Source organism: Pimephales promelas, chromosome 9 (assembly GCF_988280905.1).
Source record: "Pimephales promelas chromosome 9, fPimPro1.hap1.1, whole genome shotgun sequence".
Taxonomy (NCBI): domain Eukaryota; kingdom Metazoa; phylum Chordata; class Actinopteri; order Cypriniformes; family Leuciscidae; genus Pimephales; species Pimephales promelas.
In genome coordinates, this window is record NC_142777.1 from 26963874 (window position 1) to 26991499 (window position 27626).

The 27626-nt window shown below is 38.4% G+C and overlaps 1 long non-coding RNA gene across 5 annotated transcripts in view; it reads left to right on the forward strand.

Moving 5' to 3' along the window:
• Positions 1 to 27626, forward strand: part of LOC148977567 (uncharacterized) — a 214203-nt gene that overhangs the window by 44859 nt on the left and 141718 nt on the right. For all 5 annotated transcript variants that reach the window (XR_016169701.1, XR_016169698.1, XR_016169699.1 and 2 more), the window contains exon 3: positions 23796 to 23884. This is a non-coding gene — a long non-coding RNA (uncharacterized LOC148977567). The remainder of the gene's footprint in view (positions 1 to 23795; positions 23885 to 27626) is intronic.

Sequence of the window (27626 nt, forward strand, 5' to 3'; positions counted from 1 at the left end):
AAGGGCGCAGAGTGAGGACACAGAGGTCAGAACTGCTATGTCTGGGTGTCAGACTGTGGCGGTGGCACGTTTTACAACTCCCTGCTGAATCTCATCCCTTTTTCCTCCTCCTCCTACCTACATGCCACATTACATTTTGAAGGTGAATCCCATAAATACGGAAATTATGAACCGGGTTGAGTTACCCAGGAGGATGCCTCTCAGTGAGCCTGCCAGATATTCTTGCATGGCGGCTTCTGTTTGGGAAGATGCCGTATAAGACCGGCAGTAGAAGCCCTAAAGCTGGCTGTACTAAACTTTTGCTGGCAATGGCCCTTAAATCATCACTTTCTTCTTCCTTAAAGAAATGATGCCTGATGACACAAAGAGAAATGAGAGGTATGATTGAGGTAATCCCTGAGAGGCCATATCATTCCTGGTTCATTTCTTATGTCTATAGCTTCTTTTTCCCTCTCCATCTTTTTTGATCTGTACAAATGGGATGAGAAAATTAGCCTAATCTCTATGAGGATTCAGATGGGTTCAAGAACGGGCAGTCGGGCATGCATATACTCAGCAGGTGCACTGACCTTCTCTTTGGTTGCCTTCTTTACTTTTCTTTTTCTTTTCTCCTTTCTTTCTTTTCTTTTCTTCTTTCTTCATATCTACATTGTATGTGTAAGCTATAGCAAAAGCCATTTACCAATTGAGAGTTCTTCCTTCCTTCCTTCCTTCCTTCCGTCCTTCCTTCCTCCCTTCCTTCCTTCCTTCCTTCCTTCCTTCCTTCCTTCCTTCCTTCCTTCCTTCCTTCCTTCCTTCCTTTCTTTCTTTCTTTCTTTCTTTCTTTCTTTCTTTCTTTCTTTTTTTCTTTCTTTCTTTCTTTCTTTCTTTCTTTCTTTCTTTCTTTCTTTCTTTCTTTCTTTCTTTCTTTCTTTCTTTCTTTCTTTCTTTCTTTCTTTCTTTCTTTCTTTCTTTCTTTCTTTCTTTCTTTCTTTCTTTCTTTCAAAGGAATTTGCCTTATATTGAAACCATTACCAGAAAAGTGTTATTTCATAGAGAAAATGCATTAGCATTCAGATTGGTCTGATTTGTCCATGGCTTTTGGATAGCTTCCCTGCGCTCCCATGTCGGTCAGAGGAGAGGGATTGGGTACAGAAGGGAGAGAAAAAAAAAAGCCAGGAACGACCACAGCTGCTGGGTGATGGGACTTGGCCAAGGCCCCCTGCTTCCGCTCTCATTTGCCAGCACTGTGGAGTGGAGCGTGCTCAATAAGAGCAGAGTGGACTAGGCCACAGGGGCAGCGGGGCCACAACCTGTCAGAAGCAGAAGTGCCAGCCCACTGAGCCATTTGGAGGTACTGATGACTCAAAGTGACTTTCATAAGTTCCACTCAGAGAGTTGTCATTGGCCAAGCTCTAGCCAGCAGTAAACATCAATTTTACTATACTGTAGTTTGGAAATTTCTTGTAGATCCAGTCAGAGAGAGGCAACGTGGGGCAACAGTTCAGTTTGTCGATCTGTTTCAGCCACATGAACTGTAAAAATGTATACATTGAATGCAGTATAGCCTGCTTTGGATAAAGGTGGCTGTCAAAAGTGGATAGTTTAAATGCATTCAGTTTACCATCCTCCTGACAAGCTTTACCTTTTATATTAAAAATTGCGATTGATGCATAACATGGACGAGACCTTTTTGAGCATGGCCATCTGTCCAGGGTGCTACCGCCCAAGACCTTGGGATAGGCTCCAAAATTCCCATGACCTTACTGAGACAAGTGGTTTTGAGAATGGATGGATGCAATTTCAAATATCAAACCTAATATATTCAGTAAAGGTAAGGAAAATACATATTTTTATGTGCAGTGATTATTCTTAATTTTAATCACCTTTTAGCTTTACACTGAAATAGTTCTGCAAAGTGACAAATTAATTTGTGTAAATACGTCATGTAGTCCCTCAAATTATAAGAGGTCTACATGTATAATAATTCAACAATAATTTGAAAAATGTTGTTTAAAATAGTTTTGGATTAATCAAAGCATGTCACACGACTGATTTTTGTATAGCAGCAATTTGGTATTTATCTGAAGGAGCCAGGTTGTGGGGGAAATTATTACGTCCAACTAACTGAAGCTCTAAGCTAGATTGAAGTCAACAAAGTCACCCATGGATGTCACAGACCCTTGAGGATTGACAGGTTGTCGACAGTTTTAAAATAAGCGAAGAAAGATGACAGAGTTACAAAAGGGCTGCGGGGACCTAAGTGTTCAATGGAGACTGTGAGACAGGTAATTCACTGGTAGGAACCCTGGGGACAGCATGGCTTCTTATCATTCCCCAGTCCCCTCTTTGTTCTGCAGGAGCACTCGGTGCTATGATTCACCAGATGCGCTGATATAAATGTGGGTTTTTTTGTGCTTCTTTATTATTTTTGCGAAAGTGACTAGAGATTAATATTGTTGTTGATAAAAGCTCTTCCATCTGCAGCACCGCAGATGCGAGTTCATCTACTACATCTAATTTGAGATCAAATTCCTGCTGTTGTGTCTCGGCTGTGACATCTCTGTCTAAAACTTCCCTAGAAGGCTGGAGGGGGGTTTTGCCTATCTGATTGCGATTGTAATTGCATGCGGCAGAAAACCACCACAAAGTCATCAATCAGCTGGTATCCATGGGAGGTTTAACCGAATTTCATTTTCCCATTTTGCAAGACTTATAGCTGTGTCCACGGCAGGGAAAATTAGTTTAATGTGGAATGTCATATGCGCTGTGTGACGTGGTAGCATCCATCAGGGCGCTGGCCGCACATGTGCTTGCCTCTCATGTGGCATTAGTAGTCTTTTGTTGTACACTAAAATAACCTCAATTAAACTCTCAGAAATATGTGTGCATACAAACCCTTTTACATTCAGGGTTTTACATAACTTTTTATTATTTAACCTAAATTCACTGTGTTGGATCTTTACTTATTTATTTATTTATTTTTTATCGATCTTTAACCTTTACTTGAAACATGATCACATGTTTGAATGCAAAGATAAGATCCACTAACTTTTTTTTCCCCTACATTCTTTTTAATCTAGTGGAAAACTTGTTTCAACGAGTGATATAAATCACATCACTGTCGTAATTAGCTGTCAAAATACAGCTCGGAGGGATTTTGAAAGTAATGGTTTCATTGTCACAATATACGAATTAGGTTTGTATGTGAGGCTGTCTTGAAGCTGCTGTAAGGTGTCTCCTGCGGTTTGCAGAGCCGTCGCCTCCTGGGGTCCACTTCATCATATCAGGGAAATAAAAGCAGGCTAGAAAAGAAGTTGATACGAGATACATAGGAGACATCAAACAACCTGTCAGGAAGGATGTTTCTCACAGGCACTTTTTATGCACCTTTTCAAGAGTCCAAATATTTCCTGCCGATGCCTTCAAAGGTAGCAAAATTGTAGATTTGCACAAGAAGTGATAGCAATAGTAGCCTACTTTTTATGGTGTGCCATAAAACCACCTCTGCTGTGATAACCTTTTAGTTTTTAATTAGATTCATACTTGCAATAAAGCATATTGAAATTCAGATTTTTACTTTACAGTTGCGCTCCAACTGAAGAAAATTCATGCAAGTAGAAGAAAAGGCATGCACCCCCCCCCCATACCATGAAGCCGGTTTAGGTGGCTCGCCAGGTATGTTTCAGTTTAGTTTGCACCAACACTGGCTTTTAGGCACCATGAAAGTGGTTGGCTTTTAGCGGTGTTCCTCGCCATAGTAACTTACGCTAACCTGGCCCAGGGGAGGTTATGTCCCAGGACAGAGGTTGCAAAATGAACTTGGACCAATCAGCTGTGAGCAAAGTGAAACATTTCTGACGTGATAAAGTCAAGGGGGTAATCCATCAGCTGGAAGTTGAAGCCACCATTGTAGTAGAACTTCACCTGCTGTTAGCATCCCATTAGTCTCAGCCTCAGACGTCACGCCCACGGAACGTTGGCTAAACGTCTGATGCATATGGTACACTTAACTGGAAACACTTCAGGAATGTCGAAGTCGTCATCTGATTGGTTGAATTTTATCGGATTTCCGGGGGGCGTCAGTGTCGCGTTTATTTTCGGTCCGCCGGGAAACAAAGCGCAGAAGTGTGATTGCGGAAGAAAAACTGTTGTGTTTATGAGTGACAATGAGCATTAATCAAGATCAGCTAAACGTAGTTGTATGTCCCCTCCTATCAATTATGGAAGATCAAGTGAAGTGCTTAATTGCGAAGGGGATATCAGCCGCGTTTGTGGGCAAACATGAAACAACAGACGCTGACATCGCAGCTGGCCGAGATTCAGTATTCATATATAGGGCACACACTGGATTATAAGGTGCATAAGATACTGCAGAGTCAAACGTTTGACTGCGAGTATTCAATGTGCTGCGGCTCGCTGACAGCTAACGTTACAGCTGGCTGTTTTGAATGAGACGAGCCGGTTACAGTGAACGGGGAGCGCTTTATGAACATAACTGTGACGCACGAGCAGCGCCGGGGACAGTGTGTCTGAGTGAGCGCTCGTGAGCACGTGATTTACACACATAACCTGATTTATACGAGGTTGAACTGGCCGTGTGACAAAGCGGGCATAAGATGGAGATGAGCGCGAGTTCGTGGGTGAATTTAATAACGCGGACCGTTGTTAACGAGCGCCTCCGGTGACTGCTGCTGACTGACTTGTTGCACGCCGGTCTGTTGTTGTGGGGACATTTCCACGCCCCGAAACGTGACGCTGAATGAAACGAACTGTAATTGGTTGTTTGACATGTCGGTCAAACGGCCTTATGGGCGGGCCTTGGCCAAAGAAAGCTGCTATGAATTCCAGACCTTCAGCCGTCAGTCTGAAGGTCTGGCTACGCGAGACTAGCATCCCATTGACTCCCATTCATTTTGGCATCACTTTGACAGCAAATAACTTTACATCTGAGGCATCCAAAGACTTAATTTGTCCATAATTTATCCTCTTTTATGAATACTGACGTTTCGAACATACTGTTTTCTCCATGTAGTAGGAAAGTAGGCAAATTCAAACGCACTATTAGTATACGTACGTCTGAATCTCGCGAGAATTAGTGTGTTACCCAGGTAATTCTCGCCTAATCTTTTATGATTCGTTCATACTTTTCACTCACCTACTCTTTTTCCCATACTATACAGTAGGGAAGTATGCGGTTTCAAACGTAGCCTGAGGCTATGTCCACACTAATCTGGATACATTTGAAAACGGCGTTTCCGTTTAAAAACGCTTTCCATCCGCATGGCCTGAGAGTTTGACAAAAACAGGTCAAAAACAAACTCTAAACAAACATAACATAAATGCAAAGATATAGTTTTATGAGGCTCTACACAGAACCAAAGCCTAAAAGCTTATTTGAAACTGTTCTTTTGCTCCCATGCAAGCACTATGTTTGGAAATGCAGATCTAGTTAAAATGGTGTCATTTAGTTTTTGCCTTTTTTAAATTTAAACCCTTTTTTGTTGTTGTTCTGAAGGGACGGTGAATCAGTATTTGCTGTTGCTGGAGGGTCTTTGTGGTCCCCTTTTGTTGGTCTCCTTCCATTACAGAAATCAGACTCATTTCTTCTGCCTCATTTACAGGCTGATTGGAGCTGGGCAGGAGGATAAAGGCCAAAGCACTACAGCCTGATTCACTCAGATAATGAACGAGATCCATAATTAGTAAGAAGAAAGCTTCTGTCTTTCATATGGCATGAATAGATTTCGAGAGGGAGCGAGCGTGTGTGCGTGATCAGTGATTTGTGGGTGAGACCTTTGTGTCATCGCTAATTGTCGCTAATGAGTTGTCTGTTCGGGCCGTGTGTCAGTGGAATGAGTGCGTATAACTTCCATATATCAATGTTCTCATTGCATCCTCATGTCCTTTTATTAGTTTTTTTCCCTCTGGTGATGACATCATTGCACATATGTTGGGTTTCATATTATGATCTACAAAAGAACCGTATCGTTTACCTAACGTAACCTCGGTTCTCTCTAGATAAGGGAACGAGTATTGCGTAAGTTAGCTTATGCTACGGGAAAGAAAGATTAATCTTTTCGAGATATTGAAGCCAAAAAATTATTCTTCATTTTTGTATTTATTGTCAATGCAGTGCAGCAGCTAGCAGACCTCATGAGCAGGCACAGGATTTACATTCATAACCTGTTTAAGACGCGATGAGGTTGCGAGCACCCTTCAATGCACGTGACTTCACACGGGGCTCAGTGGTAGGCTGCTGCAGCCCCTAGACAGCCTTCTCTAGGTCTGCTGCTGCACTGTGTTGACAATGAATACAAAAATTAAGGATCATTTTTTTGGCTTCAATATCTCAAAGATTAATCTTTCCCATAGTGTAAGCTAACTTATGCAATACAAGAGAACCTCTCGTAAGAGAACAGTGCCTTACACTCCTAAGGAAGCTGAAGATTCCTTTATGCTGTGTGAGTCAGTGAAGTGAGTCTTATGTGAAGTTTATTACTCATTAGTGCTGGCTCTAAAGAGAAGATATTTCCCTCTCACAGTAATTGCTAATTGGGTAAGAGGTAAAAAGCTAACTGTGGCTGTGATTGACTGAAATTCATGGCTCAATTACAAATACTTGATCTCTAACATACTGGCAGGGGGTATTGAGTCTTAAAAGGGCATCATCAGAAATTATTGCAAAGCTTTGTGTGAATGTACCCTCTGGATGATACTTGAGCTCAGGTTCACACTAGTTGTCTCATATAACCCACTGCTGGAAATATTTTATAACACTAACATCACAGTCGCTGTGTAAAATAATATATATATATATATATATATATACTTTTATGGATAATTATCCTTTTTCTTCATAAGAGTCCTTCCTATGCATGATGCCCAAGAAAATTTAAAAACAATTACCAAAAAGCACTCAAGTCATTAAATGACCTCAGCCTCCTGCAATTGTAGACTTAGCGAGTATAAATGTGTCATATATAAACATTAGGTTAAGAAGAAGTGCCTAGAATATGCATAGGTTAAACTCTCCTAACACAGAGACAGAGGTTTTGAACCACAGAGGCAGAGAGAGAGACAGAGAGGCAGAGAAAGAGAGATGACTGCACTGAAGTCATTTAGACGTGTGATGGAATGGAGATGTGACAGATTTCTAATAGATGTGTAAATTAGTAATAGGCGTATGCTTGGCATATTTGAATCTGGCACTGACATGCAATTGTATCTCCAAAAATTGATGTGTGTGGTTGAAATTGACTGTCGTTTCTTACCATTAACTTTTGTATTGGAACATCTCATTATTCCCAGCAGCAGAATACATGATCTCCACAAAGAAGATCATGTGACTGTGATTTAAAATAGTCATGGCTTACTAAAACACTATTTGCATGGCTAGTTAAAGGAGTAATTCACTTTAAAAAAATAAATAAATAAATTGCTGATAATTTACTCACCCTCATCATCCAAGATGTCCATGTCTTTCAGTTGAAAAGAAATTAAGGTTTTTGATGAAAACATTCCAGGATTTTTCTCCATATAATCCACTTTACTGGAAACCACTGTTCAAATGGTTTTAAACGGCACCAGACGATGAATAAGGGTCTTATCAAGCCAACATTCAAAGTTTGTCTTGACATACTTCATGTTTTTAGTTATAAGTGTTTTTGTTTGTTTGTTTTTTTTTTTTAATTAATGTTCCTTACATTCAAATTTGAATCATCATTATTCTCATCCTGTCCATCCTACTTTAGAAGGCATTCTCATTCAAACCTGAGCTAATTTGTGGAATTTTGTGTAATGATGTTCTTCAACCAAATTTTCAACGTTATATACAGTATTGATTACAGAAAGTGATTGACAGTCTTTGCAAGGAAGTTTCCCATGAAAACTAAGACCATCAATAAAGCAGGTTAGGCAAATAAATAAATAAAAATCTGATTATTTTCCTAAGTGATTAATCACAATTTCTTGTTTCTTCGGGGAATCTGTAATGAAGTTTTAGATGATGTTCCCTTTCTGAGCCTTTCTGCATGCATATATTCAGTTTTAATTGCCTCCTTCCTAGCATATATTCATCTCAGGGAAAATTTGACCTTTAGTGTATAATTGGTAAGTAAAATATATTGACCCTTGTGAAAAAAAAAAAAAAGTAGAAAAAGTGGCTAGAGTGGGTGGTAGTATGACAAAAGATTTTCAATGTTTATACACATCCAAAGAGTGAAAATAAATGTCTAATTATATGTATAAATATACAATATTTTGATCAGCTATTGATATCAAATATTTCAACCCAGTGATGTCTTATTCGACCATTTAATACTTAAAATACTGAAATAGACTGAAAAAAGATTAAATTAGTGTTTTACCTTAAAGGGATACTCCACTTTTTTTGGAAATAGGCTCATTTGACCACTCCCCCAGAGTTAAACAGTTGAGTTTTACCGTTTTTGAATGTATTCAGCCGATTTTCTGATATTTTGAAGAATATCAGTAACCAGACCAGAAACTGTCTGGTTACTGATATTCTTCTATAAAAAAATGGTGTATCCCATTAATGATAGTGAAAATAGTGTTCAGAAGGGTCCAGAGGTTTTTTTTTTTTTTTTTTTTTTTTGTTATCTCTTCATAACCTTGTCACTTCATATCACAGTGAGCTGTGTGATGGGTCAGATGCTGGACAGTGGGCAGTGACCCTCATCTTAGCAGCTGCTGGCATGCTGGATACCCCCACAACCCCCGGAGTGAAGGATGGCATTATGGTTAAATTTATCAAGAGAATGATTTTAGCACATTTAGAAGCCACATCAAAACTGCAAGTGTATTATTACATATTTTAAATGCTACAAATATATGGCCTTGTTATTTAGTTTTACAGTTATACTGTTGATTATAAAGTACTCGGTTGCCTAATGTAACCTCAATTCTCTCTAGAAGCGGCAACGAGTATTGCATAAGTTGCACACGTTACGGGTAAAGTCATCTTTTCTCAATCTGAAGCCAAAAATTATCCTCAATTTTGTATTATTTGTCAACGCAGTGCGGCGGACGGCAGACCATAGCAGGCTGTAAAAAGCGTGCTCATTGGCTGTCCTGCAGCAGTTGATGTCATGCCCAAAGAGTGCACTTTGCCCACAGCCCAGCAGAATGGGAGTGGTTAGCGTAAAAGAGAGGCTCGCAGGCTGAACTCTGGTTTTCATTGACTAAAGCAAATAAGCTTGTGGCGCGAGCACGGCAGGTTACGCAAGAATACCTCTAGCGAGAACCGATTTTGCCTTAGCCGACTACGTTCTCTTATGAGAGGTTCTATTGTATTGCGTTAGTTGCTTACAATATGGGAACCCCTTGTCAACGCCGTACGCGCCAAGCATCCATAAAAGCGGCCAGCACAGTTCACAAGCACCTAATAGGGCAGATAATAGAGCGGCTCTGCCGGATTATGTATAGGAAGCATTTGTGCAGCTGTATGGGAATAGGCGGCCAGCAAAGCGGGCCCACACAGGCATACCGGCGTGTCATAGGAAAATACAGATCCGCTCAACCGGTCTATGTATAGCGAGTTTCGCCTCGTTGATGTGAGAATGGCCTGCACATGAACAACTGGGCAGAACATACAGTACCAATGCATCCTCATCCTAGGGTGCCATATAGAGACACTTTTGAAATTTTGTCTAAATCCAATGCACATGGCACCCTTTAGCGTCAATATAACACACACAGAGCTTTGTTCGGTTATGGTAGGTTTAGTTCTGGTGTAGATTTAGGGTTACATCACTAGGAGGTGCCTGCTTTGGTTTGGTTTTCTTGGTTTCCTTTCTTTGGTTTCTGTACACAATTATTGCCAATTCCCTGTCTGTATACCTTTTTTTTTTTTTGTTGTTTTTTTTTTTTTTGAGAATTCTGCCAGAAAAGGTATTGGTCAGGAAACTAGCTTAAAAAACGTCTGAAAGTTCTACATTTAAAGGCAAGTAGAGAAAAAAAGTCTGTACTTGGCCTTTTATTCCAAATGGACAGTTCACTAAGGAACTGTAAGAGTTGAAAGCTGCCACTGTTCTGTCTGAATTTCAAAATAACTCGCATTATAACTGAGCCTTTTTTTTATTATTTCTGAGAGACTGAGTTCAAGTAAAAGGTGGACATGCTGTAGTGCTTCAATGACACCCCCCCCCCCCTTGTTTTACTAAAATTACATTGAGAGTCTCAGGACTCTGAAGACTAGAGTGTTCCCCACATAGAGATCATATATGTGTTCCTTTTTGCGTCTAATTGAAACCCATGAGTCCAGGACTATGTGGAGACATAGAAGAGTATCATATGAAAAGCAGATTTTTGAGAATGTCTTATTGTGTTTTCAGTAATAATTTATCAGACAAATAGGATGACAGACAATGAGGCTCCAGAGCTTTGTAACTTGTAACAAGCAGTGTAACATGTACAAAACAACATCAGTTGTTATATGAAATGGTTTGTATTTCATTGGTTCCCCAGGTTTCATTTGTGCAAGTGAAAGGTGTCGTAGTGTTCCTTTCAATACCGGACTAGGTCAAGCAAATGTTGTCATCAGATATTTCCTCTGGATTAAAGTTTTAATCTTTCTAGCATCAATATATAGTTTAAATACAATGAGTAGAGTGTCAGAGTAGATAATGTGAACTTGCATTCCAACCCCTGTATTGGAGAACACAATCTGTTGTGCCATCAAGCAATCATACTTATTAGTGTAAGGCATTTTCGTAAGAGGAACCAGAATTCAAAAGAAAGAACTTGTCTTGTCAGTTTTTGAAATTAAAGACTTTCATAGATAATTGCAGTGAACTCTGCATGTAAAAAAAAGAGCTCAAATTACTTCACAGTGAGATCCCACAACCCAATCAAAAGTTTTACTGGAGGTCTTTACTTTCTGTGTCAAAAGTTTGCTTGTACAACTGTAAAAGTCCAGCAGAAATAAGATATCTGGCAAGTGGGAGTTTAGTAACAGCCTCTCTGCACAATGAAACATTGACTCAAATTAAAAATGATCTCAGAGCCATACAACCTTGAAATACAAGGGTGAAGCTACTGTATAAAAGATTACAAAAGCAGTGCAACTCGACTTTTTTTTTTTTTTTTTACTCTCAAACTCTAATTTAGAAATGTTGCAGGGTAGTAATTAGCACTGCTGCCCAGTGAATACTGACCAGTGTCATGGACCTTTGAGAGTTTCAATTGAGCCCAGAGTATGAGTTTGCTCTCTCTTCTGCCTGAATTTTTATTTGAATTTTTAAATATTTTTTTAAAGCTCCAGTCCATAACTTTTTTGGGTTCAAAATTATCCAAGTAAAATTGAGCAAGTACAGAACTACCCAGTGTTTAAAAATGATCTGCTTGCCTTAGCTCGATTCAAAACGGTAAGCTTGTAAATAAAATAAAATAAATTCCAGTGTTGGATTCCAGTGTCTTATTTGAATAGGATTTCAAACCACTTGAAACGGATTTCAAGTGTAGCTTGAAACGGATTGCATGTGCTTTTTTGGGCTGACAATCTGATCGTAGCCTATGTCGGAATAAGAAATAGAAGGAAGAATCGCAGTATACGGGCTAGAGAAGCTAGCTCGTTCGGACCTTTACCACATATTAACTTTAGTTTGTCGAAATATTGCGCTCTCTCCTGCTTGATAAGTCCTTCTCTATATGATTTCGCACCTACCACAGGTTTTTTCTGTGTTTTTTTAGTGTAACAATGTGTTCAGTAGTAGATAAACAGTGCGGTCCATGCTGTTATTTACATCCGAGTGCCTCCATAATGGCCGCTCTTCCGGGTTACCGCCCAGAATGTAACGTCGGTGAAAACCCTCTATAAAGCTTGATAAGATGGAAAGACAAAAAGCGGAGCAGAAAGATATCTGAGAGAAAGGTTTTATATAGCCACCCAATATCTCTTACCTGAAGTGTTAGGTCAAGTATATGATAACTGGCTTTTGTAAATATGGAGCTGCTGCATTTACTTTTCAGAGTTCTCAACTTATGTATTTTGAGTATCTTTAGCCTACATTATATCATGATTACATTGATAATTCCTGAAGAGCACTCAACAGATGAGTTGCTTCATCAGTATTCTATACTCTTCCAATTGTCGACCTCTCTATATTGAAGTCTTTTCTACTCTGCTTCAGTATACATCCTCGTTGGCACAACAGTGAAGACCTATTACAAAGAGGGCATTTATTCTTTGTTAATAATTTTGAATTGGTTCCTTGATTCACCCACTAATTTTCATCACAGAGGTCAAAGTGTCTTCTCTTCCCCTCTTCACCCACCCCCTGTTCAATCTTTTGCACGTTGTTAATCTTTCAGGAATGCACCACTACATTATGGGAAGAGAGGGAGGAAGAGGTCTGATATTTACATGTATTTTGAAAATTTCCTCCCCTTTTTTTCAGGGTGTTTGCCCTATGTGATATTTTAACAAATTCTATTAATACACAAAAGTGATGCACAATATTACATTTATGGCCGATACAGAATGTGGATTATTATTGTTTTCATGTGGTCTGATAAATATATAAATTCCTTAATGTTTGTTAAACATTACATAATAAAACATTAAATTTCATTACAGAATAAAACATTACATTTATTCTGACAAATAAAAGTCTTTTGACAGCTCCAGGACTTTTGAGAAAACTACAGATTACTTGCGCATTTTTCTATTCCTACCCACGAACAGTCAGATCGAAAAAGGGTTGTTAACAGGACAGTAAGGTTTATTATCACTGAAATTGTATTGTACTATGTATACTCTTTAAACAGTGTTATTGTAAAAATGCAACACTATATGGCAACATCTTTCTTACCTGTACGCGATGGGATTTTGCTTCAGAGGTTGGGGGAACTGACGTAACAGCATTTGTTTATCTCGTCAAGCGTAAAACACTGTTGACTACAAACAGAGAGATTTTCAGATTTTCTGTTGCAGAATTCTCTTCGCATTAACAATTCTTTTCAAGCCCACTGAATCCTTCACTGGAAACAGAATATATCTCACTCTCGCTAAGCGTTTACTCATTGAATCCTTGCACCTGGGAACAATGCAGTTCGACTCCATTACTAAAAGTTTGCAAAGAATTATTTCCTACTAAAGCAAGTTGGCCCATCTTGCCCTGTTCTTGCTCATATATACAAGTTAATTTAGCTGTTAAGGCTTTTTGATGTAGTGAAAATCTTATAATGTTGTTATTATTATTATTAATTATTAATGTTAAATATTATTATTATTATTTAATTAATTTTATTTTTATTTCTTCTATGTAAAGCACTTCGAATTACTATTGTGTATGAAATGTGCTATAAATAAAGTGCTTTGCCTTGCCCATAAGGTGCATAATAAGAGCGTTAAATTTTCTTTGAATAATAATCAAATGATATTTGAATCTAAAAACAAAACAGTTGTCATTTGCTGTTTATGCTTATTTTCTTTTTTCCCTTTCTCCCTTTCACCCTTTTATTCTCACTTTCACTTGTAACAGAATAGATATTGGACATGCATAATCTCAGCAGTTGCACACACATTTAATTAATGAACTGTGCTTAAGTGAGCTGCCTTTTGAAGGTGAAATATGGTGATTTCAGTGCAATAACATGGTTAGTCTGTTTGAGTCAGTACTGTTTTACAGAACTGCAACTTTTACTTTCTCGCCCTGCTTTAACAGATTCTTGTAGTTATTATTTTATACATTTCCAGTCCTCAGTTCCCTCTACTTACCATTATGTTCAGTGCCATGGGAGGGCTTCAAAAGACTCAGTCATATTGTCAACTCTTTGAAAAGGCAGTTTCTCTGTAAGATGTGCCACTCACTGCAAATACAAAGGAAAAATTGCAAATCATTCAAATAAAAGAGGGTAGAAACAATAGCATGTTCCAAGAACTCCCAAGCTGAGGTAGGCTGATAGCTTGAGCAAGAGGTTTGTTTTCTTTAAGGAAGTTCTCTTACGAGTGGTTCTCTCATATTGCATAAGTTGTTTACGCTATGGGTAAAGTCATCTTTTCTCGAAATCTAAGAGAACTCATTTCTGAATATTTTTTTTTATATAATGCATTCTAATTTCAATTTCAATTCCACTCTGTAAATTTGCACAATTATTGCTCTTTACAGACAGATGAACCACTTTCTTTTTGTTCATACAGTTACTGTAGAACCATGCAGCAAACGAGAGAAGCATTAGCATCTATACATCATGGTAAATGTCAAGGGGAAAACCCTTCTATAAACATATGTAAGTAGATAAACAAAGCTAGTGTCTTTTGACTAATTAGTTGCAATAACTAACCATCTACATGATTTTTTCTGACAAGAAATAATAGATATATTCACACAAGCAGATATAAATACAGTTCATACATATAAATCATGTATTATTGATTTATGGAAAATTGTACATGTGCACAACATGCTGAATTCTCCAGTCTATAAATAATCTCTGCACTGACATTAATATATTTCATCTGATATCCCTGTAGACGTAAGGCAATCAGATTATTCTGTTGACTAAGGGGTTAAGTGTAATTTATTTTCTGTTTCATGTCAGCCCTACCTCTGAGAACTCAAGACAGACACTGAATGGTAGTGTTTCCCAAGGTAGATTGTTTAATCCAAGGCAGCTGAGCTGTGTTCGTAAAATTACACGGAATAACCAATTATCCATGTTTGGCTCTGTTGAAAGCCATCTCAACACCCCAGAGAGAGACTGTTGTCCTTATGCTAACAGATAACAAACAACCTCAGTCATCTCTTCTAAATATAGGAAGTGTTTGCTTGTTTTATTTCTCTTATCTTTTTGGATAACTGGTATCAATCTCAGACTGGTTCATTAAATAGTTTGCCAGGTCCTCTTAGGTAGGCCTACATGGAAAACCTAGGGATATTTCACCTTACAGTGGAAATACTCAATGTACTTACCTTACAGTTGGTTGGTTTAAACCAATAGAAAAATTGCAAATCATTCAAATAAAAGAGAGTAGAAACAATAGTATGTTCCAAGAACTCCCAAGCTGAGGTAGGCTGATGGCTTGTGCAAGAGGTTTGTTTTCTTTAAGTTCTCTTACTAGAGGTTATCTCTTATTGCATAAGTTGCTTACACTATGGGTAAAGTCATCTTTTCTTGAGATCTGAAGCCAAAAATTATCCTTAATTTTTTATGTATTGTCAACGCAGTGCAGCAGACAGACGTCGTTCAAACTCTGCTGCACGCCGCAATCGGGAACAGCCTGCACGGAGCTCCACTCAAAACTCTCTGCTCTGTCAGTCCCCTCGGCTACTGCAGATGTGTATTTCGCAGCCAACGAGCTAGTAATGGTTAGCTGGTAACCTGCTCCCCTGCACACAACCACCGTTTTCATGGCAACCCAGAGGAATCTCAAAAAGAGCATAATGTCTGGTTATATGGCTTGTGCTCCATGTGTTTTAAGTGTACAAAATATGCCCACATCCCAGTGTTCACCCCTACACATAAGCGCTATACCATCCGTGTCCCTTACAGAGCCCACTCTCATAAAGCTGGCGAAAGAAGCTTGAGTTTGATGTAGAACATGTGACCACGTCCTCATGCCCATGCCTACTCGCTGCCCGCTCTGTCTCATGGTCGCGCCCCACTGGTCGCTGTGCAAATTTAAGTCTGGTGCCCGCTCACGCTTACTGAAAAGCATTTTATCCCCAGCAACACTCTTGTGTCCCGTTCCTCACACGATATGCTCCCTGTCTAAAGCCATCAGGACCTTGTGTATACGGACCGAGAACAGAGTGAATGGGGAAGTAGCACACCTACTTTGTGCAGAAATAGCGAAACTTCTGTGCAAGGGTTCCATACAGCCAGTACCCCCTCCTTTGAGTGAATCCGGCTTTTACAGCCGTTATTTTCTCGGACCCAAGAAGGACTGAACCTCGGTTCTCTCTAGAAGAGGGAACAAGTATTTCGTAACCTGCCGTGCTCATGCCTTAAGCTTATTTGCTTCATTCAATGAAAACCAGCGTTCAGCCTATTGAGGCCCTCTTTTATATATGTTGGCCACTCCCACTTTGGCAGGTTTCCCGTAGAGTAAGCCACTTGCGCTAAACTTGTTCCCTCTTCAAGAGAGAACCGAGGTTACATTAGGTAACTGAGTACTTTTTCATGCCTTTTGCAAGGCACTGCACCATTTCATGCTTTTCATCTTCAGAAAGATCTCTCTTCCAAGGTTTAAACCATATCGCATGAAAACTGTGACTTGCTTAATAGTCACAGTTTTATAACAACCTCTTTGAGTAGGTTTTCCATTTACCTAAGAAGACATGACAAAGATTTTAACAAACCTGTTTGAGATTGATGAGCTTATCTAAAAAGATATAAGAAATTAAACAAAACAAATACTTTCTTTGAAAAACTAAAATCTGAATGTTTTGTTTATACTGAAATACTTACTGATGTGTCACTTGCATTATAATTTGGAAAACAGTATAACAGTTATTTTAAATTGTAATAATATTTCACAGTATAGCTGTTTTATCACTGCTATATGTAAGAACATAAAAAACCCTGACATCAGAAGAGTAGTGTGTATGATTTTTTTTTATTTTTATTTTTTTTATTATTTTTTTTTTATTAGACCTAAACTGCAAACGTATTAACGGCATTATTTGTTGCCAGTAATCTGTATTTTTTTTTTTTTTTTTTTTTCATTTTTGAAATGATGCACAATGGCATATACAAGATATAATCTATATCCATTGACAGATACCTCTATGTGGTGACAGGACAGGCAGGTCAGCATTGATTAAACAGCAAATGAGCGTAAGGAAACAAGCTATAGTGGAGAGTTATCTGTCTTGGTGTGAGTTGATGGAGTTTCTCAGAGCAGCAGCAGGAACCACACCTGCCTGTCTGGGTGAAGAGGAGTAGAAGAGACGGGGGAGCTGACAGGTTGCCATGGGTCATGAGGGGAAACCTCTCCACTCGCATTCAACTCAGTGCACACACTCCCCCAACAAGCAACCTATTTTTGCACATTCCTTCCCCCCTTAGCAAGCCAAAGGCTTTCTAAAGTGCAGGCTTTCTAAATGAATTAATTATTAATTAAGTATTTTACCAGGGACAAATGTTGCATAGTCATATCTTACTGAGAGAATTGCCTACCGAAGTTTGGAAGAATCGTTTAAGGCCTAATGTGCAAACTTTTAGAATTTGCTCACCATTAGAACACACTCTACCTCAACGGGAGTCTTATATTACAACTACCTCTGACAGTAATTAATGAGGCCAATTAATACAGAGAGAATTGCTGCTGAATTACTGTAAGCCCGTCTGTTGGTCCAATGAGGGTTTCCAACAATACGGAAAAGGTCTCTGCGTGTTGCTGTCTTCTCCTTTTACACAACTCAACAAGATTAAATGGAACACAGTTTCTCACATGTACAGTATTTTCGCGTTATTTCATCAGACTCCATAAATCGGAAAAAGGTTTTAATGATCTCTGTGTATCATCAAAAGTTACTGAATGCTTGATAAAACTTTTTTAACTCTTAATTATGGAAACTATACCATTTTGAGGTCCGTTCATCTTTTGCAGGTCTCCGACACAATCTGGCCAGTTTAAACTCATCAGAGGCGATTGGCTCAATATCTGAGATTTACTGTATTCGCATGTACACAATCAAAAGATACTTTAATGACCTGACGCAAAACTTGTGGAAGTATACGAATCCGATAATCTATTTGGGAAAAATAATCTTAGAGTCCGAATAAAATCAAATGTTTACAATTTATTGACCAGGTAACGATTCAATAATTCAAAATACAATTCATGAAATCTCCAGTTAAAGCTGCAGTCTGCAGTTTTTCCTGTTTGTCGCCATCTCTGTTCGAAATCTGCAATTGCAGTCATTCGCGGAATTATCAACAATTCGTGAGTTGTACTTCGACATGGCACAGCGCGGATGAACGCAATGTTTGAGGAGACTGTGAGACTGTCAGTCACCATGCTGGTGTGGATGCTGGCATTCAGAATCATAGATTATTAATAGATTAGATCTAATTATCAATAGAAATGTCATCTGAACAAGTGAGTAACATCCACTGTTGTTCTGGTTAAATCGCGCTGATTGAATCTATCATCGCTTATAACATATAACCATGCAAATTATACTTTGTTCTCAAATTGTTAATTTGAGTCAACGTCAGCATTGCAATGTCAACTTCAGCATTGCGTGACTACATGTAATTTCCTTCCGATATGTATCCTTGTTTTTACATGGGTCCGGTTGCAGTCTCTTTTTTTTTTCTTTAGCTACTCCGAAGTCCGAACAAAGTCTTTTGCATTTTACAGTGAGTGAGTCTCTAGTTGTCACAGGTGATTGTTGTTTGAAGCTTCCTGGATCCACCATTAAATTGATAAGTTTAATTATATCAAGTGTTGTGAGAAATGGCTATAAATATCCAACCCGGTCTCACCCCAAGACGTCATATAACTGACGTTTTGGGACGTCTTTTGACCATACGTCAATATTCGCCTTTTTAGGGCCCCCTTAAACGTCGGTAGATGAGGTTATGGGATCCTAACTCTACCCCATACCTAAACCTAACCCTAAACCTAACCCGTCACCTAACTGACGTTAAAGGTAAAGCGTCAGTTGTATGACGGCCCGGGATTGCCATCTACCGACGTTTAAGGGGGCCTTAAAAAGGCTGATATTGACGTATGGTCAAAATACGTCCCAAAACGTCAGTTATATGACTTTTTGGGATGAGACTGTGTGAAAATATCCATCTCCATGTTGATCCTCACTCACAATATAACATACTAGCCGAGACACCTTCTTTGTACAGATGTGACGTAGCAACGCAAAGACTTGCTCGGATCTCACATGGAAATCCACCAGTACCACTGTCATTATAATTGTCTGTCATTATAATTCATATGAATGGAGGATCTGGGGAGCAAACTCCTTTAAGGGACACATCAATTTTCTCTTTACAAAGTTACTTTGTAACTTATTTTAGCTTTTCATTATAGATGGGAGAATGAGACCACTTTACCAGGTGCGCTGAGACACTTAAAATGAGACCAAACATGTATAGTTACTTTTTGTACACACATAATATTGCATGGGTTTTCAGTGAGTTCTAGGGGGATGTGATGAGACTGTAAGAGTAAGATGCGAACTTCACTCTGTGCTGCACCTCGGATGTTGCTATGCAAGAGGGAGTTCAAATGTTAATTCTCAGGAGAGCCTTTTGCTCTCTCGAGGGGGACGCTCAGACGAACTGGCACCCGGGTTACAATTACCATATTGAAAGAAAAAAAAAACGAAAAGAAACTGCTACATAATTACGGCTACACAAAAAAAAAAAAAAAACAAGCATGCTGTGGAGGGCTGGACGTAGGCTGCTTTATGCGAAATATTGTCTCATTTGTTTTGAGCTGAAGATACAATGCCTTACAGCTCTTTTTGCAAATACGTTGCTCAACAACTGAACCCAGCAAGAAATGAAAAACTTTCATTTTTCTATCGCTATATTAGAATTCAACTGCAAATCAATGAAATCCAGCACATACATTTTTCCCTCTCTGTCCAGAGGTGGCTTAACAGCTATCAATCTCAATATTGAATTACAAGTGGAGATTGCCTAGAGAGAGAGAGAGAGAGAGAGAGAGAGAGAGAGAGAGAGAGAGAGAGAGAATTACGAAATGCAGATATACACTGCAGAAGAATATCTTTGGAATTGTGAGAAGATGCTGAAATTGGCACTGGTTTGAAGAATTCCGCTGGGCTACCTTTTAATTAGGTCTCTCAGCCCCAGGCTGTGCATTGCCAGTGCCCTGACAGTATGCAAAGTTCCTGGAAGCCCTTAATAGGATGATTGACCGCTATAGCAAAGAAACTGATGATAGCCTTCATAAGCATTGCACTTGTTTAATTACCCTGGGGTTTACAACACATGATGAATTACTGCCTCATAACCACATGCATAAAGATCGATAATTGGCATACCCTGTTTAGAATATTAACGATGGCATTTTTTCCCCCTCGTTCCTCGCTCATGACTCACTCTTGCAAATAGTCATCTGGCATATTTCTCAGCCGTTTGTTAAAAATGTCATCCACTGGTTCGGATCAATGTGTCATTTCAGTCTTCTCTTTTCCTTTCTAAATTACAATTGGTCCCCGTCAGTGAGCCGTGGTCGGAGAAATCATGTTTGTGAAAGGATGAGCTTAAATCGTCTTAGGCACCTCTTTATGAGGCATATAAATCACACCGTAGGTGTTCACCTTGCCATTTTGGTCATTTTCATTTTGTTTTTGGAGGAAGAGAGGACTGAGGCCATTACTATAGTCTTTTGTGCCCCACCTAATTGGCCGGCAGGGGAAATCAGCTGTTGAAATGGTGTCACGAGGGACATGTGGTGTAAAGATGAACTATTGTTTGGAAGGACCTGTCACGAGATAACATTAACAACATGCATAAGAAGCTCCTTCAACTCTTCTGCAGAACTGGCCATTTCAATGAGGAAACAGAAATATTCTGTATACATTATATAGATGACATTTCCAAAATGTGATGTTTCCTGGATGGTTTTCTTAAATATGTTACTTGTTTTCAATCCAAAGTTTGGGGTCAGTTTGCAGTGCATTCTGTGACACCAATATATAACCAGTCCACATTCATTTTAATGAATGTAATTGATGTAGAATGTGAAAATAAGTTGTTTAATTATCAAAGGGGGGTGAATTTTCACCAGTCAGATCAGAGATTGCCATCTCTATGATGTGACCTCATTCATTCAGATTAGATTTACAACTTTTGCCTTTCTTTGCAGCTCCCCTCTTTTTCTCTACCTGTAAATACTGTTTCACTGCTTTCACACTTTTCATTCAGCTCCTGCTCTATGGGCGTTTCAACCATTTGTTCTACTCCCCCATTCTGGCTTTATGAATCTTAGCATCTGAGCCACAGTACAAAAATTAAGCATTAGAAAGATGGCCAGGAATGTCAAACACAACTTAAGCCAAATGTTTAATTAAAGTTCTGCACAATACTGTCATACAAAATGGCATTAGCCGCAAATTGCAATGGAATTCAATGAGCTTTATCAAGATGTGTTATTTATTGATTTTTTTTTTTTTTTTTGATTTTTATTGCTAACATATATTCTCAGGGTTCTTTTTTATTTATGGCATGGTACACACACACACACGGCTGGTTTATCTTTGTGGGGACTTTCCATAGACGTAATGTTTTTATACTGTACAAACTGTAGATTATATTCCCTTAGACTGCCCTATCCCTAAACCTACTCATCACAGGTAACATTTTGCATTTTTATATTTTCAAAAAAAAAAAAAAAAAAAAAAAAAAACATTCTGTATGACTTATAAGCATGTTTACCCATGGGGACCTCAATTTAGGTCCCCATAGTGACATGAGTCTCCATGAGTCTGTGTGCATTCTGGTTTAAGTCCCCACCGGGATAGAAAAACTTACACACGCACACACACACACACACACACACACACGCTGCTAAAAATTCAGGAATTAGTTACAGATAAAATTTTAAAACAGTTATTTTAAATATTAAAAACATTTCTCAGTATTAGCTTACTATTGTTTCACAATAATATTGCTTTTAATGTATGATTGATCAAATAAATGCAGCATTGGTATAAGTGACAAAAAATTAACCAACCCCATACTTTTCAACGGTAATTTATCCACATACAGTATATAATCACATTCAGAAAGACAACTGCATTTACAATATATAATTCCTTAACCTTATAAATGACCAAAAGGTTGGTATTATATAATGAAGAGTTAAAGGAAGCCTGTCAACATGATACATGCAAAAAAAAAAAAAAAAAAAAACAGAAATGTTTTTATAATCTCTCCTTTTACATGCTGTTGCAGATATTGACTTTTTATGCAAATGAAAGAATCTGAATACATATTATACTCATTTAATTTACTGGAGTGAAATTTGAATGGACTATTTGTTTAATTTATTTATATATTTCTGTTTATTTGTTGGTGAGAATACCATCTCTTTTCTTCAAAGTCCTTCATTAACACTTTTTTTTCATAAAAGATTTTCAGAGAGCAGGATCAGCAGCAACTGGTTTTCATTAAATATATGAGACTTTATTAGGTCTATGGCGGCAATGACATTCATTCTCTTCTGTTGTCACCTTTCATCACAGACAGATTCACTATTTATTAGCTGAGGTTTGATTAAAGCAGCCGAACCCAGAGAAGCTGCATCTCATTGAGTTTCAACCTGTGGTCTGTGGAAGACAGAAACCTGATACTCACTGGAGACTGTTTGTCGGTGGAGTCGCTGTACAAGCTGTCTATTGAGCTATTTAAAATCAAGAAAAAAAGGTATTAAAGGTGATGGGGAAAATGATTAGATCATTAAACTATTATTCTTAACTATTATTATCTAACTATTAAACGATCACAGAAATATCTGTGTGCTGTTAGCATTTTTACTGTGTCTCAAATGTTAAGGCCTTGTAGCCCACTTTAATATTCAGAGAAAATTGTCTCTCTTATTGGTTGCCTGAAGCTTATGTGCGAGTTAGTAAATCCACTTGCTTAGGGTGGAATGAGAATAAGTTCATTCAGCTCCATATCCTGTATCAACCGTTTACTTCATAAGAAGCAAAAAGACATTTGGCCAGCAATTCACCTCAATGAGAAAGCACTAAGAACTTTCTATGAAAATGACATGGACTCCTCATTACACCTTTTTATGACTTCTCACAATTTCAAGGTTAAATCCTTTTGCCACAACCTCATTACCGTCTAATGGGAGAGACTAGGAGTCATTTTAGGTACAGTCGGTCTGAATGAGGTAACTCTCACAGCATGTCTTCTCCATGTTCTTGAGGGGCTTTTGGTTGCACACCCCTGATGTTTCTAAGCTTCATTTTTAGCCAAGATCTCTAATCCCCAGGCTTACGTAATGAGGGAGGTAATGAAAAGTTAATCCACATCGCACTACTTTATGTTGCCTTTGGCTAAGGCTGCTTTTAACTCAGCTCTCATTAACTTTTAAATCACAGGTCATTAACAACAGGTTGGGAGGCTACCCCGCAGCTTGCCTCCAAAGCACATTGTTACCACTTGTGGGGGACATCAAAACACAATTAGGCAGATAAATTCCCACTGCATGTTGACCACTAATTAAGATACAGTCTGGACTTTCTGCAGTTCAGCTGTCAAGCTATTGATTTAGCTTCAGCTCGCCACCCCTCCAGGGGACACTTGGTTGGGTGGCATTTTGTGCCTTCAAGGGAATTGTAAGAGATTGAAAGGGGATGCTCTCCTTCACTAGACACATGAAGAATTTGTTGGTCCATTGCTTCTTTAGATACAGGCTTTAATTGATATGTATTCATTGATTTAGAACCATTTCATGTTTTTATTATATTGGAACTTTTTGAAAACATGAACAGATATTGCATTCTTCCCATTCTTTAGTGAATCAAACATTAATTTTGATAGTCCAAATGATTTATGGAAAATGACTCTAATGAGCTGCTTCTTAGTGAATCAAATACAGTGCATCCAGACAAAACAATCTCCATACACACAACTCGTATGAGTGAATTAAATGCATTCAACTTAAGCTGAGAGTCTGAGGGTAGGTTTACACGAAATTTATGAGCTAAAAATGGAAAAGTTGTTTGTTTTTGCAGTAGGACATAACATTAAGGTTGAACAACTGTAGTCACATGGAGAATTGTAATGATAACTTTTACTAACTTTCTGGGAATTGAAAGGTTGTTGCTTTGCTGTCTCTGCAGGGACAGAACGCTCTTGGATTTCATCAAAAATATCTTCATTTGAGTTCCAAGGATGAATGAACGTCTTACGGGTTTGGAACAACATGGGGGTGAGTAATTCATGACAGTTTTTTCATTTTAAAAACAAATCCAAAAACAATGAAAATTTGTTCAAAAAAACAGTGGTATTTTATAAGAATGAATGAAACGTGTGGTTATGTAGGTGATTTGCTGTACATGCATGGTCACATGACAAGGTCATATTACATGGAGCTAATCAGGAAGTGATCAAAGGCTTGCTAGTCTCAGGGGAGAGCATTTGGTTCCCACTGAGTAGGGGAGCGCGGGGCACAACCTAACACGGGGTTAAATGTAACACGGACATTTTATTTTACATAGTTAGTCAGGATCAAGCAGGTTGTCTTTCCGCTCTTTTTCTCTTGCTGCCAGAAGACGGTCTCCCACGGATTTGCGGAAAGTTTTGATAATATTTTGTGAAGATACTGGACAAAGAGTGTTTTGAAAGTACACTCAAAGTACATTTTTTCATCATAGTTTCTTTTCGGTTTCTGAGTTGGGTGTATACGTTTCCAAATCTAACTTATATTACCTTAATCACTGTCTTGTTGGCTCAAACATAGCACCGTTTTGAAACATGTCAGCAATTCCTAACAACCGTTAGCTAGGCTTAAAATATGTAATACACAGCGGTTAGTTGTAGCACACGGTTACAACTTAGCCACCAAGTGTACATTGATAATCAAATGAAAACAGGGAGTCGGACAACTTTTCAGGTTTGAGTATTTATTTAGTTTATTTATTAAAAATATGGCCTGTTTTTGATGCAATAAACCCTTTAAATTTCTGCATTTTACATGCAGCTGCCACACACAAATCTAATTCAATTTGAAATTATAATATTTTATGATTTTATTTATTATTATTTATTGCAGAACTGGCCCTTTCCTATATCTCTATCCATGATATTGATCCATAATAGAAGGATGATTGGATGAGGGATGGATGCACAAACAATATCAATCTATACAAAAGAAATAGTACTGAATTATGTGTGTTACACACAAGTGTTACAACTAACCCGTCTGTCTGTTACAATTAACCCCGCATATGTGGTAAGTTGTAACATTTGCACTTCTGTCACTTTCAGTGAAACAATACAAAAATGGTAGGTCCTAGAATAAAACTTTAAGTGTTCATTTGTAGCAGAGATGTGTATGTTGCTTGTGTAAAAAAAAAAAAAAAGTTGAATCTAACTTAATAATATTTTTAATAATTGAGCCAAAACCAAAATGTGTTATAGTAGGTTGTGCCCCACTCTCCCCTACACCTTGCAGGGTAACAGCCAGACCTGAGTTTTCTGTCCTCCCTGGAGGGAACTGGAAAAGATTGATATAATGCCTTACAGCATTGCAAGCTGTATGGTGTAGCACTGAATGGTTTCAGCCAATGTTATTTTGTTTTCACTCATGTTACTGCTTGTCTGTGTGATGCTTGCTATGCTAATAGCATTTGCTCAACCTGTATTTTGTCCTGTGTAGTAAAGGTTATTTATATGTTTCAGTCTACAGCTGACATGGCCACAAATCAGCTGCTGTGGTTGTAGGGACCCGGAGATACGATAAACGATATGCATGTATCTATCTGTGTATCTTAATGAGTTTTAGCCCTGATATTTATAATGTTGTTTTATCTTTAGCACCGCGGCTAGAAATTTAAATCGGTGTAAACCGAGCTTTGGTTATCTTTCTCTGCCTTTGAGAAAATGGAAGCAGGGATGGGCTGATCTTGAATCTCCTCCGTGTATGGAGGAAAGGTAAACTCCCCTTTCTCTGCTTTGCCCGCCTAGAGAATTTGGCTCACCCATGAGAAAATGAGCTTGGAAGTATGAACGCGCGAGGGAAATTCCTTGAGAGATATCATAGCTTGCAAACGAGCAAAGCGTGGCAGTTTATCAGTGTTCGGATGTAATGAACACAAAAGGGTTTTTTTTAGTTCCTTCATCCGAGCCTCTGAAGAAACAGTGGGTTCTTTTGGTGTTTTTTTTTTCCCCTCTGGAAATGCGCCGACACAACTTCCCAAAGTTTTGTATGGCCCAAACATTTCACCGATGACTGTTACCTCAAATTGGGCCAATAAAGAGTTGGCCTCGATGATAAATCTGTCTGAAAATAAATCGACCGAGCTACCAAGCAACAATTTCTGATGTGTAGCCTAATTGTTCAAGTTCAGACAGGTAATCTTTCTCTCAAAATCACTCAATACTAGTTATGCCTCAGTAAGTCAAGCTAGTGACTAAAATATCAACTTCGCATCGCTTCAATCGCACACTTTTAGTAGGATAAAAAATTACCTTATTTAAATGGGGAGGTGAAACACTATTTTCACAAGATGTAAGTTAAATCTTTGATGTACCCAGAGTGTGTGTGTGAAGTTTTAGCACAAAATACCGATATTAAAACAGATATTTTTATAGCACGTTAAAGTTGTCACTATTTGAGGGTTTGCAAAAATAGCCACATGTCATGATGTGACCTTTAAGGTATTGGATTGCATTTTTTTGCTGCCTCCAAAAATAAATATCACTTCATCTTCGTAATATGGTGGCCGAGAGAGCTCAATGTGCTGCAACTGAAGAAGACACCTGCAAATAGAAAAAAAAAAAAAAAAAAAACAGCAGCAAACTAAGAAAACATCATCAGTTTGACAACAAATGTGATGCAAATACTCACAACCCAACCAAATTCAAAAAGTTAAAATAAAAATAAAACTCACCTTGGCTTTCAGGTCATCGACAACACCACTGATGAATAGATGAAGAACAATAGGCCAGCCTGCTAGGTCCGTCACTTGTTGTGTCCCCTTGAAATATGTCCGTGCTATAAGCGGAAATGTGCTCATTAATTTACTTATGATTTCCATTCCTAATGATAAAGATTGCATAACTGTAATGAGTTAGAAGTTGATTAAATTGCATTATCATTATTTTACAGGGGTGATTGAAACAATTTCATTTCAAACATTCTGATGTAGAGAATATATATGTGATTCTTTGGCTGGTCACCTAGTGTCTGCAGAAAAAAAAAAAAAAAAAAAAAAAAAACATTCCCTTTTCCTTGACGACTTGCAGACATGACAACACCAACTCATAAACCACTTCTGGCCGAGCAAACAATAAGTAGTGATTTGATTACAAATGGTTAATGCAGGAGCAAACAAGTGTGTAAATCGTACAATCCTGGGGCTGTCTTGACAGCTCTCAGCTGATTAGCAATTCATCATATCCCAGGGATGGTGACACACAGCTCAACAGTAGCTCTGTAGAATGTGAATGAGGTTAATGAATGTGAATGAGGCTAATTCTACCATCCTTGCCAGACCAGCAGCCACATTAAACCTCACTTGGAGATATTTTATTACAAACGTAAATTCTGATCTGTCTCAATGTAGAGCAGGATGAATGTGTTTCTTATGTGAAGGGTACTCTAGATGTCAGAATGTAGTTATGTCCTTCGCTAACCAGCCCAACGTCCAAATATTCATACTTCCTGTATGCATAATGTAGGCTTCTACTTTAGAAGTCATTCTAATTCGGATGGAGCCCAGGTTTGTGATTGTTACAGTCACAGAAGACATATGGGTCAAATCACAGTAAAAGAGAAAATAATTTAGACTGTGCTCAAATTAATTGATAGTTAAGCACCATGTAAGTTATTGCTGTTCATGTGGAGCAGGCATGCTGTTGTGTTCATGTTTAAAGTTTAATCAAATGCAGATGAGACAGGCAGCAAGTGGCTGGGTCTCTGTCAGGGATTTTATATGGTCTTCAGGGAT